Genomic DNA, 17,059 nt, shown 5'->3' with positions numbered 1-17,059 from the left:
GGGTTTAACTAACACTAGACTAGGTTACCCAGGGGTTTAACTAACACTAGACTAGGTTACCCAGGGGTTTAACTGTAACACTAGACTAGGTTACCCGGGGTTTAACTAACACTAGACTAGGTTACCCAGGGTTTAACTGTAACACTAGACTAGGTTACCCAGGGGTTAACTGTAACACTAGACAGTTACCCGGGTTTAACTAACACTAGACTAGGTTACCCGGGGGTTTAACTGTAACACTAGACTAGGTTACCCGGGTTTAACTGTAACACTAGACTAGGTTACCCAGGGGTTTAACTGTAACACTAGACTAGGTTACCCAGGGGTTAACTGTAACACTAGACTAGTTACCCAGGGGTTTAACTAACACTAGACTAGGTTACCCAGGGCTTTTAACTGTAACACTAGACTAGGTTACCAGGGGTTTAACTGTAACACTAGGCTAGGTTACCCAGGGTTAACTGTAACACTAGACTAGGTTACCCAGGGGTTTAACTAACACTAGTCTAGGTTACCCAGGGGTTTAACTAACACTAGACTAGGTTACCGCGGGGTTTAACTAACACTAGACTAGGTTACCCGGGGGTTTAACTAACACTAGACTAGGTTACCCAGGGGTTTAACTGTAACACTAGACTAGGTTATGGAACAATACATCACAGCTGGAAACTGGACTCATTAACTACCTCTCACCTCCAGCCTAATAGATGTGGGCGGGAGCTACGGCACAAAACGGCTGCCATGTTTCACTCAGGTAGTGCTGGACACGGGGCGGCAGGTAGTGCTGGACACGGGGCGGCAGGTAGTGCTGGACACGGGGCGGCAGGTAGTGCTGGACACGGGGCGGCAGTAGTGCTGGAGACGGGGCGGCAGGTAGCCTAGTGGTTAGAGCGTTGGGCCAGTCACCGAAAGGTTGCTAGATCAAATCCCCGAGCTGGACAAGGTAAAAATCTGTCGTTCTGCCCCTGAACAAGGCAGTTAACCCACTGTTCCCCGGTAGGCCGTCATTGTAAATAAGAATTTGTTCTTAATTGACTTGCCTAGTTAGTTATTTTAAATGTTTAAATATGCAGGCCAGGTTTCCCTTGTTAAATAGGTATTTTGACCTCAAACGGACTTCCTGGCTAAAGACAAATAACACTCCCACGCTACTTTATAAAACAATCTATTTTAAATTTAATTTCAATTACACTTCATTATTCAGATCAGCCTCCTGCCACTAATTAAATTTGGCTGTTTTAAAGCACACATATCATTTCAGTTAAGTCCGTTAATAAGTAATTAGTCACTAATAATAATTTTCAGTTAATAAATAATTTGTCATTAGTAATGATTGGGGAGATCAAAATCAATAATAAAGTCAAGTTCAATATGATTAGAAATTCTCCTTAAAACATCCAGAATCCTCATGACTATTCAAACAAACCCGACAGACAGGTGTGTGTGTGTGTGTGTGTGTGTGTGTGTCTGTGTGTGTGTGTGTGTGTGTGTGTGTTCAGTAGCGTAGACTAGAGATGGGTCTTCGAGGAACAGGCTTCTGCGTGGTCTAATTATCTGGTTTAAGGTCAACCTTTCTGAGCTGGGGGAGACAGCGTGCACGCACACACACACACACACACTAGAGAATAAAGACTGAGGTAAGTAATTACTTCAACTGTTCGATTACAGAGGGGCAGATTAGGTCCTCCTTCCGTCTCTCCATCCCTACAGGACTGTCCCTTTCACCTCCCTCCATCCGTCTCTCCATTCCTACAGGACTGTCCCTTTCACCTCCCTCCCTTGTCTCTCCATTCCTACAGGACTGTCCCTTTCATCTCCCTCCATCCCTCCCTCCGTCTCTCCATCCCTACAGGCTGTCCCTTTCATCTCCCTCCATCCCTCCCTCCGTCTCTCCATCCCTACAGGNCCCTCCGTCTCTCCATCCCTACAGGACTGTCCCTTTCATCTCCCTCCATCCCTCCCTCCGTCTCTCCATCCCTACAGGACTGTCCCTTTCAGCGCCCTCCGTCTCTCCATCCGTCACTGCTAAGGAGCTCTCCATCTACACTTCTGAGAGGATAATAACTATACACGGATATATAACAAGCGTTTTAATACAATACTCCTCCAGACCATCTTGCATCTCAAATGGCACCCTATATAGTGCACTACTTTTAACCAGAGCCCCCATAGGGAATAGGGTGCCATTTCAGATGCACTGTATATATATATATATATATATATATATGTGTGTACTGTGTAATCATACCGGTCTGAATCAATGTGAATCAACATTCAACATGAATCAACTTGAGTCATTCACACAAAAGCCTAGTCACTGTGTAATCATGCGATACCGGTCTGAATCAATATGAATCAACATTCAACGTGAATCAACTTGAGTCACTCACACAAAAGCCTAGTCACTGTCAGACATATAATTTTTATTGAACACAGAAGTCAAACACAATAGATCGTTTTTAAACACAGGACATTACAGTACGTCTTCATCAATATAATATATTATTAGGTGAACGATCGAAAGCACATATGCACGGCAGGTACACCACAGCTACAGGTACAGTCACAGAGCACCTTCAGAGCCAAACTACAACATAGAGACAGTAGGGAAGCTAGATCAATATCATCATCACCTTCATCACCCCCATCGTCATCACCACCACCATCATGATCTTCATCACCACTACCACCATTGCCATCATCATCATCACACTGGCAAACACACTAGATAATGTTAAGCCTATCAAATAAACTGACATTGAAGTTATTTTATGTCTGTCTATTTAAGAGAAGGGCAGCTGACAGATCAATAGGATACTTAAAGCAACGGCAGGAGTGCTGCCAGTTTGTGTTTCAGCACGGAGCGAGGGAGTGTGAGAGAGGAGAGAGGAGAGAGGGAGTGTGAGAGAGGAGAGAGGAGCGAGGAGAGGAGAGAGGAGCGAGGGAGTGTGAGAGAGGAGAGAGGAGAGAGGGAGTGTGAGAGAGGAGAGAGGAGCGAGGAGCGAGGAGAGGAGAGAGGAGCGAGGGAGTCAGAGAGGAGAGAGGAGCGAGGAGAGAGGAGCGAGGGAGTGTGAGAGAGGAGAGAGGAGGAGAGAGGTAGGGTAGATCTGTATTGGTCCTAGCTGCAGTTGAGCTATAGCAGAACTGAAATCGCTTGTCCGGTGATACAGAAGAATGAAAAGAGATAGATAGAATTTATTAATGAAAAATAAAGAATTGGATTGTAAAAATAGCATTCGTGCAGAGCAGGGGAGAAATATCACAGAATGTGTTGACATTTAGGATAGAAAATCTACAGGAAGCTACATTTCATCTTCATCAAGTTCTGAGGAGTAACATTGCATAACCTTCACGTGTCAAACTTTAGTTTCAGCTTTTACACATCTATATTGGAGAAACATTTCAGCCAAGCAAAATAAACAAAACAAACACCCCCCCAAACTACTTGGTCCTCTTTATTAAAAGAACATGGAAAACATCTTTGTGTCAGGGTACATGTCTCTCCGTCAACCTGAAACACAAAGACAAGCTAGATTCCAGAAGGCTCCGTGATATCCACAGGACCAGGTGGGAATAGTTCTCTCCTACTGCTCAGGAAGTGAGGGTGCAGCAGACAGACAGACAGACAGAGACAGACAGACAGCCCAGCAGCTATCCCCACTGAACGCTGTTTACAGTCTGCCTGGTGTACTCCATGCTGCTGAGGCTGGAGCCAGGCTTGGGGCTGGGTTGGGTCTCCTTACTGCTCAGGAAGTGAGGGTGCAGCAGACAGACAGACAGAGACAGACAGAGACAGACAGGCAGCCCAGCAGCTATCCCCACTGAACGCTGTTTACAGTCTGCCTGGTGTACTCCATGCTGCTGAGGCTGGAGCCAGGCTTGGGGCTGGGTTCTGTCTGTCTCTGTGGTTCAGCCTAATGACAGAGACTGGCTGTGGCTCAAGGAGGGGAGGAAGGAGGAGGTAGGAAGGGAGGGAGGAAGAGGAAGAGAGAGGGAAGGAAGCCTCACGACCTTCTCTATAGAGACATACCCTAAGTCCTGCTCTCCAATACACACACCGTGACAGACAGTGCTCCATGTACACTAACAGTGTATTGGTGGGAATTCATTAGCCATGGCAAGTACGTAGCTAGCAGCCTCCAGAGAGTAAGACCATTAAAGGAGTAGTACTCCTGAACACAGGAGGTACAGAGGAAACTCAGCTCCACCATCAGCTTTCCCTCTTCCAACCGTAACCATTAAGTAAGGGAAAATGCAAAAACTGACCCAAGATTAGCCTTCTAGGGACAACTTCACACGACACCTGAACCGCAGCCAATCACAGCAGAGCCGAGTGTTCCATACGTCTCCTGTAATCTAGAGAGGGAATGTGTTTCAAAACACTACCGGTCAAAAGTTTTACAACACCTCACTCATTCAAGGGTTTGTCTTTATTTGGACTATTTTCTACATTGTAGAATAATAGTGAAGACATCAAAACTATAAAATAACACATATGGAATCATGTAGTAACCAAATTTTTTTTTTTCAAATAGTCACCCTTTGGCTTGATGACAGCTTTGCACACTCTTGGCATTCTCTCAACCAGCTTCATGAGGTAGTCACCTGGAATGCATTTTCAATTAACAGGTGTGCCTTCTTCAAAGTTAATTTGTGGAATTTCTTTCCTTCTTAATGCGTTTGAGCCAATCAGTTGTGTTGTGACAAGGTAGGGTTGGTATACAGTAGATAGTCTTTGAGGGAGGTATACAGAAGATTCTTCAAGTGCAGTCGCAAAAACCATCAAGCTCTATGATGAAACAGGCTCTCATGAGAACCGCCACAGTGAACGGAAGACCCAGAGTTACCTCTGCTGCAGGGGATAAGTTCATTAGAGTTAACAGCCACAGAATGGAAAGGAAGACCCAGAGTTACCTCTGCTGCAGAGGATAAGTTCATTAGAGTTAACAGCCACAGAAATTGAAGCCCAAATAAATGCTTCACGGAGTTCAAGTGACAGACACATCTCAACATCAACTGTTCAGAGGAGACTGCGTGAATCAGGCCTTCATGGTCGAATTGCTGCAAAGAAACCACTACCGAAGGACACCAATAAGAAGAAGAGACTTGCTTGGGCCAAGAAACATGAGCAATGGACATTAGACCAGTGGAAATCTGTCCTTTGGTCTGGAGTCCAAATTGGAGATTTGATTTATTTAGAATTCAAGGCCCACTTAACCAGCATGGCTACCACAGCATTCTGCAGCGATACGCCATCCCATCTGGTTTGGTGGGACTATCAACACACCTCCAGGCTGTGTAAGAGCTAGTTTACCAAGGAGAGTGATTGAGTGCTGCATCAGATGACCTGGCCTCAACAATCCCCCGACCTCAAACAAATTGAGAAGGTTTGGGATGAGTCGGACCGCAGAGTGAAGGAAAAGCAGCCAACAAGTGCTCAGCATATGTGGGAACTCCTTCAAGACTGTTGAAAAAGCATTCCAGGTGAAGCTGGTTGAGAGAATGCCAAGTGTGCAAAGCTGTCATCGAGGCAAAGGGGGGATATTTTTAGAATCTCAAATATAAAATATATTCTGATTTGTTTAACACTTTTTTGGGTTATTACATGATTCCATATGTGTTATTTCATATTTTTAATGTCTTCACCATTATTCTACAATGTAGAAAATAGTTWAAAAAAATAAAGAAAAACCTTTGAATGAGTGAGGTGTTGTAAAACATTTGACCGGTATTTTACATGTCTGTCACTCTAACAGGTTAGTTACCAGCCAATGTATGAAGTCTTTCGACACCTCAGACAAACGCTCCGGTGCTGAGAGCAGTATCAGCTCTGTTTTTAAAACAGACGTACTATAACAAAAGGAGTTCCTCAAGGTTGTGTGTTAGACCCACTGATACTACAATGTTCCGTTCATCTCATTCAAAAGAATTACAAAAACATAATTTAAGGCAGCCTGGAAGAAAAATGAGATGAAATCCTGCCTCTAGGGTCTTTCTCACGTACTTTTCTCTACTTGACTCTTTCCATCGCAATGTTTGTTTTTCTTTCTCAGAGAAACTGCCAAAAAAACACATTTTCTGAAGCTATTACAGTGGAGAAAAGAGATTAAGATCTTCCAAGGTTGGAGGGAAGTCAAGTCAAGACCATCAAAAGCAGTCTGACAAGATTGTGTGTGGGGGGGGGGGGGGGAAGTACTTTTTTTGTGTGGAGAGAACTTGTGAAAAGCTTTGACACGCTTGGGCTTGCAGGTGTTCTCTGGCGTTAGAAGCTTTTACACGGCTAATGAAAGGAACTTGACAGCAGCGGAGATGAGGTGGAGAAAAGCGGAGCAGGCAGAGCAGGCAGAGCAGCAGCAGAGCAGAGAACTCACAGGGACCCTAAAAACACTCACAGGGACCCTAAAAACACTCACAGGGACCCTAAAAATACTCACAGGGACCCTAAAAACACTCACAGGGACCCTAAAAACACTCACAGGGACCCTAAAAATACTCACAGGGACCCTAAAAACACTCGCAGCCTGCTGCCGGGCCAGGGGTTTATAGCAAGAAGAAAATAATAGCATCTGCACACATTCCAGGGATATATAGTCAATGTAAAGTCTCTCTAAAATATATCCATACTCTCAGAAACTACAGTAGTATCTGTATATACTCTCACAACCTAGTATCTGTATATACTCTCAGAACCTAGTATCTTGTATGTACTCTCACAACCTAGTATCTTGTATGTACTCTCACAACCTAGTATCTTGTATGTACTCTCAGAACCTAGTATATTGTACATACTCTCAGAACCTAGTATATCTGCAATAAGAGGATCAGGGCGAAGGTTTTTTGTCTTTGCTACGTCGTGGCCGTCCTATAGGACTCCTTGGCTCAATGTACATATTAATACGAGTATCTTAGCCTGCCACATTATTCTAGTCAGTATCCAACAGTTAATGAACAGACAGAGGTACGTAGTAAAACAAGCAGCAACAATGATAAAGCCTTTATAGTGATATATTCTTCATATGATATGATCTTCCTCTCGGACCTAATAGTGATACGTTTTTMAAACACGTCTTCCCTCTCTTTGGGGTGTAATATAAACATTCGGGAGGGTAGAATGGCTTGGTAAAGTGTTCGTGTTTAAAGGTGTACATCGTCAGTTGCCGTAGAGGTGAGCAAAGGGGGGGGGTGTCCTATTTAACACACGGCTCAGATGCTTGGTGCAGTTAAGACAAAATGCGTAACCCCACACACACTTTTTACACCTGACACCTCTCAGTGCAGGTCCACACCTGACCTCTCCATCACACGCACAACAATTTATTAAAGGTGTAAAGTTTACATCTAGAAGCCGAATCAGCACACCAAGGGCTTTGAAAAGACCAAGACAGACTAGACAGCAACACTAGTGGTGTTTCACTTTAAATAACAGAGGAGAGGAAATGTCTGGGGAGGAGAGGAACAACAATTAGATCAAGTGGAGGAATTAAAAAATGGACAACAGTGTAAACATCAGGACAATGAAACAGCAGTAATAGTAATCAATGTAAACGATAGATGCACAGCCTTTTTCATCTCAATCACTTCCTGGTTGTGGTTAGTTAGTTGACCCCCCCTGGTGGTGACCGTTTAACCTCTAACCCCAAGTGACCTCGTCCCCTGACCCCCCTCAGACCATGAAGCGGTGCTCCTTGCCGTCGTGGGCCATGAGGATGACGTTCCGGTTGGAGGTCCAGATAAGGCGGGCCAGCTTCAGGGCGTTCTGAGAGCCAGGGGAGGCAGGCTGCACCGGGGGGACCTGGTAGGTCTTGATGCACTTCAGCTGGGGGGTAGAGTTCAACATGCCAATACTGCCCAGCAGAGACGTATTCATCTGGAGAGAGGAGAGGAAGCAAGAACAACAACAAAAATATTTAATATTTTATTTTCCATTTTCTTGGAGAGAACAGAATTCCTCTTTTTACATGATCGGCCCTGGAGGAGTTTAGGGTTCTCAAGGGCCCCTGGAAGTTAGGCGTTCTCCACGCGCCCCGAGTGAGTTTAAGGAGTTTGCACGGCTCCTGGGAGTTTAGCGGTTCTCACTGCCCACATGCAGGAGTTTAGGCTTGCTACACTAGGCCCTGGATTGCTTTGAGGTTCTCCATAGGGGTCTACTGGTGCGGAGATGGGCTTAAGCGAGTGTTCTCTAGGACACCACTCGGATGGTATTTCCTCAGTCGTGTTCTCAATGAGCCCGGGAGGAAGTCACTTCAAGGTTCTCACGTGCCCTGTTTTCGGAACTTGTAGGTTCTTCGTCTCAATGCACTGGAGAGTTTAGAGGTTTTCAGCGGAACCCCGAAAGGGTTTTTAGGTTCTCTACTCTGCAACGGAGTTAGAGGACTTCTCACGGCCTGGAGGAGTTTAGGGTTCTCACGGCCCTGGAGGAGATTAGGGTTCTCACGGCCCTGGAGGAGTTTAGGGTTCTCAAGGGCAAAACAGCAGGACATAGCCTCTAGGATGCTGATGCCTGCACCTTATGGTGCCAGCTCACTCCCCCCAGGCAGGGAGGGAGAAGAGAGGACGGCAGGGAGGGAGAAGAGAGGACAGCAGGGAGGGAGAAGAGAGGACAGCAGGGAGGGAGAAGAGAGGACAGCAGGGAGGGAGAAGAGAGGACAGCAGGGAGGGAGAAGAGAGGACGGCAGGGAGGGAGAAGAGAGGACGGCAGGGAGGGAGAAGAGAGGACAGCAGGGAGGGAGAAGAGAGGACGGCAGGGATTATGTTTGGACACTGAGTAGATGTAGCTATACTTCAACAGAACATAAAACACTATCATACAAAAGAGGTCAATCCTTTATCTATTCTAGGACTTACAGGAAGTCCACATAGCATGATAACTTGTGAAAGTCAATGTAGGGGACAGATATCGGTGATAAAGAAAATATGCTACTTTAAACCTCCCTCCCCACCAAGATACACTTCTAGAAACACATTTAAACCTCCCTCCCTCCTGGGGTTTAGGTTCTGAGTCTCTCTCTCCTAGACCCACGTCGCCAGCCTTGGGTCTTAGGTCTGGTGCTCTCTCTCCTAACACGCTGCCAGTCTGGGGTTTAGGTCTGGGTCTCTCTCTCCTAGACACGCTGCCAGCCTGGTTTAGTTGGTCTCTCTTCCTAGACACGCTGTCAGTTGGTTTAGGTCTGGGGTCTCTCTCTTCCACACGCTGCCAGTCTGGGGTTAGGTCTTGGTCTCTTCTCTCTAGACACGCTGCCAGTCTGGGGTTTAGTCTGAGTCTCTCTCCTAACACGCGTGCCGTTCGGCGTTTAGTCTGGCGTCTCTCTCTCCTAACACGCTGCCAGCCTGGGTTTAGGTCTGAGTCTCCCTCTCTCCTAGACACGCTGCCAGCCTGGGGTTTACGTCGGGTCCTCTCTTCCTAGACACGCTGCCAGTCTGGGTTTAGGTCTGGGTCTCTCTCTCCTAGACACCGCTTGCAGCCTGGGGTTTAGTTGAGTCTCTCTCTCCTAGACACGCTGCCAGCTGGTTTAGGTCTGAGCCTCTCTCCTAGACACGGCCTGCCAGTCTGGGGTATCTGAGTCATCTCTCTCCTAGGACACGCGCCAGCCTGGGGTTTAGGTCTGAGTCTCTCTCTCCTAGACCACCTGCCAGTCTGGGGTTTAGCGTCTGGTCGCTCTCTCCTAGACACGCTGCCAGCCTGGTTGAGTCTGGGTCTCTCTCTCCTGAGACACGCTCCAGTCTGGGTTTAGTCTGGGTCTCTCTCTCCTTTTTAGAACGCTGCCAGCCTGGGTTTAAGGTCTGGAGTTCATCTCTCTCCTAGACCAGCTGCCACCTGGAGTTTAGGTCGAAGTCCTCTCTCCTAGACACGCTGCAGCAAGTCTCTGGGTTTATAGGTCTGTATGAATGCTCTCTCTCCTAGAACACGCTCAGCTGGGGGTTTAGGTCTGGAGTCTCTCTCTCCTAACACGCTGCCATTCCTGGGTTTAGTGGGGTCTCTCTCTCCTAGACCACGCTCTCAGTCTGGGTTTAGGTCTGAGTCCTCTCTCCTAGACACGCTGCCGTGTTAGTCGCCTCCTAGCACGTTCAGTCTGGTTTTCTAAGACGCTGACCTGGAGTCTGAGTCTCGTCTCTTCCTAAGACACGCTGCCAGTCTGGGTTTAGCGTCTAGTCTCTCTCTAGCCTAGACACGCTGCCACCTGGTTTATCTGGCAGTCTCTCTCTCCTAGACGCTGCCAGTCTGGGGTTTAGTCGAGTATCTCTCTCTCCTGAACACGCGTAAGCCTGGTTTAGGTCTAGCTGGGGCAAACTGATGTCTTCTCCCTCTAATCCGCTCCGCTGTCTGCCTCTACTCCTGAGGAAGGGATAGGGTTGCTCCAGTTTTAAACTCTCATCCCAAGGTCACAACATTTCTTCACCATTATGGATTCAATGACTTTTCTGTTTTTCCCACAAATCCAAACTGCACTTCTGCTTGGGCTGGTGAGGCTTTAATGTGTTCAGTGGAGGAGGGAGGTTTAAATGTGTATTCCTGGTGGGGAGGGAGGTTACAATGTGTATCTGATGGGGAGGGAAGGTTATGTGTTTCTGATGTGTATCTTGATGGGGAGGAGGTTTAAATGTTTCTCTAGATGTGTATCTTGATGGGGGGAGCTTTAATGTTGTTCATTTGATGGGAGGAGGTTAATGTGTTCTAGAAGTGTATCTTGGTGGAGGGAGTTTAAATGTGTTTCTAGAAGTGTATCTTGGTGGGAGGAGGTTTTAAAGTAGCATATTTTCTTCTATCACCGATATCATGTCCCTACATTGCATTTCCAACAAGTTATCATGCTATGTGGACTTCCTGTAAGTCCTTAGAATAGATAAAGGATGACCCTCTTTTGTCTGATTTGTGGTTTTTATGTTCTGTTAAGTTATAGCGACATCTACTCAGTGTCCAAATATCCCTCCGTCCTCTCTTCTCCCTCCTGCTTCCTCTCTTCTCCCTTCCCTTCCGTCCGCTCTTCTCCCTCCCTGCCGTCCTCTCTTCCCTCCCTGCTGTCCTCTCTTCTCCCTCCCTGCTGTCCTCTCTTCTCCCTCCCTGCTTCCTCTCTTCTCCCTCCCTGTTGTCCTCTTCTTCCCTCTGCTGTCCTTCTCTTCTCCTCCCTGCCGTCCTCTTCTTCTCCCTCCCTGCTGTCCTCTCTTCCTTTCCCTCCCTGCCTTGTCCTCTCATCTCCCTCCCTGACGTCCTCTCTTCCTCCCTCCCTGCCCGTCCTCCTCTTCTCCCTCCCTGCCTGGGGGGAGTGAGAGTTGGCACCATTAAGGTGCAGGCATCAGGCAATCCTAGAGGCTATTGTCCTGTGTTTGCCCTTGAGAACCCTAAACTCCTCCAGGGCTTGAGAACCCAACTCCTCAGGCCTTCGAACCCTAAAAACTCCTTCCAGGGCCGTTGAAAAAAGCCCTAAAACTCCTCCAGGCCTTGACGGAACCCGTAAACTCCTCCAGGCCTGAGAACCCTTAAAGACTCCTCCAGGGCGCCTGAGAACCCTAAACTCCGCCAGGGCCGTGATAACCCCTAAACTCCTCCAGGGCCTTGAAACCCTAAACTCCTCCCAGGCCTCTTGAAACCCGTAAACTCCCTTCCAGGGCCTTGAGAACCCTAAACTCCTCCAGGCCTGAGACCCTAAATCTCCGGGCCTGTGAGAACCCTAAACTTCTCCAGGCGTGAGAACCCTAAACTCCTCCAGCGGCCGTGAGACCCTAAACTCCTCCAGGGCCGAATGAGAACCCTAAACTCCTCCAGGGCCTCAAGAAACCGTAGAGAACTCCTCCCAGGGCCCGGTGAGAACCCTTACATCCTCCAGGGCCTTGAGAACCCTAAACTCCTCCAGGCCTTGAGACCCTAAACTCCTCCAGGGCCTTGAGAACCCTAAACTCCTCAGCGGCAGTGAAACCATAAACTCCATCCAGGGCCCGTGAAACCCTAAAACCTCCAGGCCGTGAGAACCCTAAAACTCCTCCAGGGCGTGAGAACCCTAAGACTCCTCCAGGGCCTTGAAGAACCCAAACTCTCCAGGCCGATCATTGTAAAAAGAGGATTCTGTATCTCTCCAGAAAAATGGAAAATAAATATTAAAATATTTTGTCTTGTGTTCTTGCTTCCTCTCCTCCTCCAGATGAATACGTCTCTGCTGAGGCATATTGCATGTTGAAACTCTACCCCCCAGCTGAAATGCATCAAGACCTACCAGGGCCCCCCGGTGCAGCCTGCCTCCCCTGGCTCTCAGACGCCCGAAGCTAGGCCGCCTTAATCCTGGACCTCCAAACCGGAACGTCATCCTCATCGGCCACGACGGCAAGAGCAACCGCTTCATGGGCCTGAGGGGGTCAGGGGACGAGTCAGCTGGGGTTAGAGGTTTTTAACGGTCACCAGCCAGGGCGGGGGGGGAGGAAGAGGGGTCGTCAACTTAACTAACCCAACAAAACACAGGAATCTGATTTGAGATGAAAAAGGCTGTGCATCTATCTTTACATTGATTACTATTACTGCTGTTTCATTGTCCTGATGTTTACACTGTTGTCCATATTTTAATTCCTCCACTTGATCTAATTGTTGTTCCTCCTCCTCCCCAGAATCATTTCTCTCCTCTGTTATTTAAAGGTGAAACACCACCTAGTGTTGCTTCTAGTCGTCTTGTCTTTTCAAAAGCCCTCTGGTGTGCTGATTCGGCTTCTAAGTAACGTTACACCTTTAATAACATTGATTGTGCTGTGATGGAAGAAGAGTCAGCGTGTCGACCTGCACTGAGAGTGTCAGGTGTAAAAAGTGTGTGTGGGGTTACGCATTTTCTCTAACTTGCACCAAGGCATCTGGCCGTGTGTTAAATAGGACACCCCCCCCTGTTGCTGCACCCTCTACGGGCAACTACGATGTACACCTAAACACGAACACTTTACCAAGCCATTCTACCCTCCCAATGATTTATATTACACCCCAAAGAGAGGAAAGCGTGTTGAAAAACTTATCACTATTAGGTCCGAAGAGGAAATCCATTATCATATGAAGAATATATCCACTATAAAGCTTTATCATGTTTGCTGCTTGTTATTTTACTACGTACCTCTGTCTATTCATTAACTGTTGGATAACTGACCTAGAATAATGTTGCAGAGCTAAGATACTCGTATTAATACTGGTACAATTGAGCCCAAGGAGTCCATAGGACGGCCAACGTAGCAAGACAAAAACCTTCGCCCTTGATCCTCTTATTGCAGATTACTAGTTCTGAGATATGTTACAATATACTAGTTCTGAGACGTACAACAGATACTAGGTTGTGAGAAGTACATACAAGATACTAGGTTGTGAGCAGTACATACAAGATACTCAGTTCTGAGAGTTAGACGATACTTAGTGTTGCTTGAGAGTATATAACAGTACTACTGTAGTTTCTGAGGATATGGAATATATTTTTAGAGAGACTTTACATTGACTAATATGCCCCTGGAATGTGTTGCAGATGCATTATTTTCTTCGTTGCTATTAACCGCTGGCGGCAGCAGGCTGCGATGTTTTAGGGTCCCTGTGGTTTTTTAGGTCCCTGTGAGGTTTTTTTTTAGGTCCCTTGAGTCTGTTTTTAGGTCCCTGTGAGTATTTTTTAGGGTCCCTGGAGTGTTTTAGGTCCCCTGGTGAGTTGTTTAGGTCCCTGTGAGTTCTCTGCTCTCTGCTCTTGCTCTCGCCTGCTCTTGCCTGCTCCGCTTCTTCTCCACGCTCATCTCCGCTGCTGTCAAAGTTCCTTTCATTAGCCGTGTAAAGCTTCTAACGCAGAGAACACCTGCGAAGCCCAAGCTGTCAAAGCTTTTCACAATTCTCTCCAACACAAAAAAGAGTACTTCCCCCCCCCCCCCCACACACAATCTTGTCAGACTGCTTTCTGATGTCTTTGACTTACTTCCCTCCAACCTTGGAAAGATCTTAATCTTCTTTCTCCATTTAAATTAGCTTCAGAAAATGTGTTTTTGGCAGTTTACTCTTGGGAAAGAAAAACAAACATTGCGATGGAAAGAGTTCAAGTAGAGAAAGTACGTGAGAAAGACCCTAGAGGCAGGATTCATCTCATTTTTCTTCCAGGCTGCCTTATAATTATGTTTGTATTCTTTGAATGAGTGAACGGACATTGTAGTATCAGTGGGTCTAACACACAACCTTGAGGAGACTCCTGTTGTGTATAGTACGGTTCGTTTTAAAAACAGAGCTGAACTGCTCTCTAGCCCCGGAGCGTTTTGTCTGAGTGTCGAAAGACTTCAGACATTGGCTGGGTAACTACCTGTTGAGTGACAACATGTAAAATACCGGTTCAAATGTTTTTACAAACACATCACTCATTCAAAGGTTTTCTTTATTTTCTTTAACTATTTCTCTACATGTAGAATAATGTGAAGACAATTAAAAATATGAATAAAACAACATATTGGATGCATGTAATAACCCAAAAAAGTGTTTAAACAAATCAGAACTATATTTTATATGTAGAGATTACTAAAAATTCCCCCCTTGCCTCGATTACAGCTTTGCACACTGGCATTCTCTCAACCAGCTTCACCTGGAATTGCTTTTTCAACAGTCTTGAAGGATCCCCACATTGCTGATCCACTGTTTGGCTGCTTTTCCTTCACTCTTGCGGTCCGACTCATCCCAAACCTTTCTAATTTGTTTTGAGGTCGGGGATTGTGAGGCAGGTCATCTGATGCAGCAACTCAATCACTTCTCCTTGGCTAAACTAGCTCTTACACCAGCTGGAGGTGTGTGATAGATCCACCAACCAGATTGGATGGCGTCAGTCGCTGCCGAATGCTGTGGTAGCCCATGCTGTTAGTCGCCTTGAATTCTTAAATAACATCAATCTCCAATTTGACTCCAGACCAAAAGGACAATTTCCACTGGTCTCTATGTCCATTTGCTACATGTTTCTTGCCCAAGCAAAGGCAAGTCTCTTCTTCTTATTGGTGTCCTTCGTAGTGGTTTTTTGCAGCAAATCCGACCATGAAGCCTGAGTTCACGCAGTTCCTCTGAACAGCTTGATGTTGAGAATGTGTCTGTCACTTGAACTCCGTTGAGATTTATTGGGCTTCAATTTCTGTGGCTGTACTCTAATGAAATTTCCTTGCCAGCAGAGGTAACTCTGGTTCTTTCCTTTCCATTCTGTGGGCTGCTTATTAACTCTAAATGAACTTAATCCCCCATGCAGCAGAAGTAACTCTGGGTCTTCCTTCACTGTGGCGTTTCTTCATGAGAGCCTTTCATCATAGAGCTTGGATGGTCTTTTGCGACCTGCCACTGAAGAATCTTCTGTATACCTCCCTCAAAGACTACTACTGATATACCAAACCCTACCTTGTACAACACAACTGATTGGCTCAAACGCATTAAGAAGGAAGAAATTCCACAAATTAACTTGAAGAAGGCACACCTGTTAATTGAAATGGCATTACAGGTTGACTACCTCATGAAGCTGGCTTGAGAGAATTCCAAGAGGGCAAAGCTTTCATCAAGGCCAACAGGTGGACTATTTGAAAAAGAAAAAAATTGTGGTTACTACCATGATTCCATATGTGTTATCTTATAGTTTTGAGTCTTCACTAGGTATTCTACAATGTAGAAAATCAGTCCAAATAAGGACAAACCTTGAATGATGACGTGTTGTAAAACTGGCTTTGACGTAGGTTTGAAACACATTCCCTCTCTAGAATTACCAGGAGACGATATGGAACACTCGCGCTCTGCTGTATGGCTGCGGTCAGCGTGTCGTGTGAAGGTTGTCCCTAAGAAGGCTAATCTTGGGTCAGTTTTTGCATTTTCCCTTACTTAATGGTTACGGTTGGAAGAGGGAAGCTGACTGGTGGAGGGCTGAGTTTCCTCTGTACCCTCCTGGGATTCAGGAGTCCTGCTCCTTTAATGGTCTACTCTCTGGAGGCTCAGCTCGTATTGCCATGGCTTAATGAATTCCCACCACATACACTGTTAGTGTACATGGAGCCATGTCTTCCACGGTGGTGTATTGGAGAGCAGGATAAGGTATGTCTCCTATAGGGAGAAGGCGTGAGGCTTCCTTCCTCTCTCTTCCGTCTTCCTCCCTCCCTTCCTTACCTCCTCCTTCCTCCCCTCCTTGGCCACAGGCCAGTCTCTTGTCATTAGCTGAACCACAAGACAGACGACCCAGCCCAAGCCTGGCTCCAGCCTCAGGCGCCATGAAGGTGCCCGCACCAGGCAGACTGGTAAAACAGCACCGTTCAGTGGGGATAGTCTGCATGGGCTGCCGTCTGTCTCTGGTCTGTCTCATGTCTGTCTGTCTGCTGCACCCTCACTTCCTATCATAAGCAGACCCAACCCAGCCCCAAGCCTGCTCCAGCCTCGCGCAATGGATACACCAGGCAGACTGTAAACAGCGTTCGAGTGGGATTAGGCTGCTGGCTGTCTGTCTGTCTCTGTCTGTCTGGGTCTGTCTGCTGCACCCTCAGCTTCCTGAGCAGTAGGAGAAGAACACTATTCCCACCTGGTCCTTGGATATCGACGGAGCCCTTCTGACGGAAGCTAGGTTGTCCTTTGTGATTTCAGGTTGACGGAGAGACAAGTTACCCTGACACAAAGAGGTTTCCATGTTCTTTTAATAAGAGGACCAGTAGTGTGGGGGGGTGTTTGTTTGTTTATTTTGCTGGCTTGAAAAGTTTCATCAATATGCAGATGGTAAAGCTGAAACTTTTAAAAGTTTGAACACGTGAAGGGTTATGCAATTGTTACTTCCTCAGGAACTGATTGAGATGACAATTTGTAGCTTCCTGTAGATTTCTATCCAAATCGTCAAACAAACCATTCTTGATATTTCTCCCCCTGCTCTGCACGAATGCATATTTTTACAATCCAATTCTTTATTTTTCATTAATAAATTCATCTATCTCTGTTTCATTCTTCGTATCACCGGACAAGCGATTTCAGTTCTGCTATAGCCTCAAACTTCAGCTAGGACCAATACGATCTACCCCTACCTCTCTCCTCCTCTCTCTCTCTCACACTCCCTCGCTCCGCTCGTCATCTCTCCCTTTT

General features: G+C 46.5%; 1 long non-coding RNA gene across 1 annotated transcript in view; it reads right to left on the bottom strand.

The window, feature by feature from the left end:
- Positions 1 to 2,402: 2,402 nt before the first annotated feature.
- The window catches only part of LOC139025452 (uncharacterized), a 15,408-nt gene continuing 751 nt past the window's right edge, over positions 2,403 to 17,059 (bottom strand). Inside the window, exon 2 of the long non-coding RNA XR_011477041.1 lies at positions 2,403 to 7,867. This is a non-coding gene — a long non-coding RNA (uncharacterized lncRNA). The remainder of the gene's footprint in view (positions 7,868 to 17,059) is intronic.

This window comes from Salvelinus sp. IW2-2015, unplaced genomic scaffold (assembly GCF_002910315.2).
Source record: "Salvelinus sp. IW2-2015 unplaced genomic scaffold, ASM291031v2 Un_scaffold2709, whole genome shotgun sequence".
NCBI classification, from domain to species: domain Eukaryota; kingdom Metazoa; phylum Chordata; class Actinopteri; order Salmoniformes; family Salmonidae; genus Salvelinus; species Salvelinus sp. IW2-2015.
This window is presented reverse-complemented; position numbering and strand designations above follow the sequence as displayed.